This window comes from Chiloscyllium plagiosum, chromosome 3, assembly GCF_004010195.1.
Source record: "Chiloscyllium plagiosum isolate BGI_BamShark_2017 chromosome 3, ASM401019v2, whole genome shotgun sequence".
Lineage (NCBI taxonomy): Eukaryota > Metazoa > Chordata > Chondrichthyes > Orectolobiformes > Hemiscylliidae > Chiloscyllium > Chiloscyllium plagiosum.
Window position 1 is genome coordinate 137,106,640 of NC_057712.1, and position 2,752 is coordinate 137,109,391.

At 61.4% G+C, this 2,752-nt stretch overlaps 1 pseudogene; it reads right to left on the minus strand.

Moving 5' to 3' along the window:
* The window catches only part of LOC122540229, a 22,322-nt pseudogene that overhangs the window by 8,128 nt on the left and 11,442 nt on the right, over nt 1–2,752 (minus strand).

Here is a 2,752-nt window from a genome sequence, read left to right on the forward strand (position 1 = left end):
GAGTGCCGCACTGTCCGAGGGTCAGTGCTGAGGGAGTGCCGCACTGTCACAGGGTCAGTGCTAAGTGAGTGCCGCACTGTCACAGGGTCAGTACTGAGGGAGTGCAGCACTGTCGGAGGATCTGAGCTGAGGGAGTGCCGCACTGTCATTGGGTCAATCCTGAGGGAGTGCCGCACTGTCATTGGGTCAGTGCTGAGGGAGTGCCGCACTGTCACAGGGTCAGTGCTGAGGGAGTGCCGCACTGTCACAGGGTCAGTGCTGAGTGAGTACCGCACTGTCACAGGGTCAGTACTGAGGGAGTGCCGCACAGTCGGAGGCTCAGTACTGAGGGAGTGCCGCACTGTCGGAGGGTCAGTGCTGAGGGAGTGCGGCACTGTCGGAGGGTCTGTGCTGAGGGAGCGCCGCATATCAGAAGGTCAGTACTGAGGGAGTGCCGCACTGTCAGAGGGTCTGTGCTGAGGAAGTGCCGCACTGTCAGAGGGTCAGTACTGAGGGAGTGCCGCACAGTCGGAGGATCAGTACTGAGGGAGTGCCACACTGTCGGAGGGTCAGTGCTGAGGGAGTGCCGCACAGTCGGAGGGGCAGTACTGAGGGAGTGCCGCACTGTCGGAGGGTCAGTGCTGAGGGAGTGCCGCACTGTCGGAGGGTCAGTGCTGAGGGAGTGCCGCACTGTCGGAGGGTCCGTGCTGAGGGAGTGCCGCACTGTCGGAGGGTCAGTACTGAGGGAGTACCGCACTGTCAGAGGGTCATTGCTAAGTGAGTGCCGCACTGTCACAGGGTCGGTACTGAGGGAGTGCATCACTGTCGGAGGATCTGTACTGAGGGAGTGCCGCACGGTCATTAGGTCAGGGCTGAGGGAGTGCCGCACTGTCACAGGGTCAGTGCTGAGGGAGTGCCGCACTGTCGGAAGGTCAATACTGAGGGAGTGTCGCACTGTCACAGGGTCAGTGCTAAGTGAGTGCCGCACTGTCACAGGCTCAGTACTGAGGGAGTGCCGCACAGTCGGAGGCTCAGTACTGAGGGAGTGCCGCACAGTCGGAGGGTCAGTACTGAGGGAGTGCCGCACAGTCGGAGGGTCAGTACTGAGGGGAGTGCCGCACAGTCGGTGGGTCAGTACTGAGGGAGTGCCGCACAGTCGGAGGGTCAGTACTGAGGGGAGTGCCGCACTGTCGGAGGGTCAGTACTGAGGGAGTGCCGCACTGTCGGAGGGTCAGTACTGAGGGAGTGCCGCACTGTCGGAGGGTCAGTAACTGAGGGTGTGCCGCACTGTCACAGGGTCAGTGCTGAGGGAGTGCCACACTGTCACAGGGTCAGTACTGAGGGAATGTCGCACTGTCAGAGGGTCAGTACTGAGAGAGTGTCGCACTGTCAGAGGGTCAGTATTGAGGGAGTGTCGCACTGTCAGAGGGTCAGTACTGAGGGAGTGCCGCACTGTCAGAGGGTCAGTACTGAGGGAGGGGCAGTACAGAGGGAGTGCCGCCCTGTCGGAGGGTCAGTACTGAGGGAGTGCCGCACTGTCAGTGGGTCAGTGCTGAGGGAATGCCGTACTGTTACAGGGTCAGTGCTGAGGGAGTGCCGCACTGTCACAGGGTCAGTGCTGAGGGAGTGCCGCACTGTCGGAGGGTCAGTGCTGAGGGAGCGCCGCATATCAGAAGGTCAGTACTGAGGGAGTGCCACACTGTCAGAGGGTCTGTGCTGAGGAAGTGCCGCACTGTCAGAGGGTCAGTGCTGAGGGAGTGCTGCACTGTCGGAGGGTCAGTGCTGAGGGAGTGCCGCACTGTCGGAGGGTCCGTGCTGAGGGAGTTCCGCACTGTCGGGTGGTCAGTACTGAGGGAGTGCCGCACTGTCGGAGGGTCAGTACTGAGGGAGTGCAGCACTGTCGGATGATCTGTACTGAGGGAGTGCAGCACTGTTGGATGATCTGTACTGAGGGAGTGCAGCACTGTCGGAGGATCTGTACTGAGGGAGTGCCGCACTGTCGGAGGATCTGTACTGAGGGAGTGCCGCACTGTCATTAGGTCAGTGCTGAGGGAGTGTCGCACTGTCACAGGGTCAGTGCTAAGTGAGTGCCGCACTGTCACAGGGTCAGTGCTCAGTGAGTGCCGCACTGTCACAGGGTCAGTGCTAAGTGAGTGCCGCACTGTCACAGGGTCAGTACTGAGGGAGTGCAGCACTGCCAGAGGGTCCGTGCTGAGGGAGTGCCGCACTGTCGGGTGGTCAGTACTGAGGGAGTGCCGCACAGTCGGGTGGTCAGTACTGAGGGAGTGCCGCACAGTCGGGTGGTCAGTACTGATGGAGTGCCGCACTGTCGGGTGGTCAGTGCTGAGGGATTGTTGCACTGTCGGGTGGTCAGTACTGAGGGAGTGCCGCATTGTCGGGTGGTCAGTGCTGAGGGAGTGCCGCACTGTCGGGTGGTCAGTGCTGAGGGATTGTTGCACTGTCGGGTGGTCAGTGCTGAGGGAGTGCCGCACTGTCGCAGGGTCAGACCTGAGGGAGTGCCGCACTGTCGGAATGTCAGAACTGAGGGAGTGCCGCACTGTCGGAGGGTCAGAGCTGAGGGTGTGCCGCACTATCGGAGGGTCAGTGCTGAGTGAGTGCCGCACTGTCGGAGGGTCAGTATTGAGGGAGTGCCGCACTGTCGGAGGGTCAGTACTGAGGGAGTGCCGCACTGTCGGAGGGTCAGTACTGAGGGAGTGCCGCACTGTCAGAGGGTCAGTACTGAGGGAGTGCCGCACTGTCAGAGCGTCAGTAC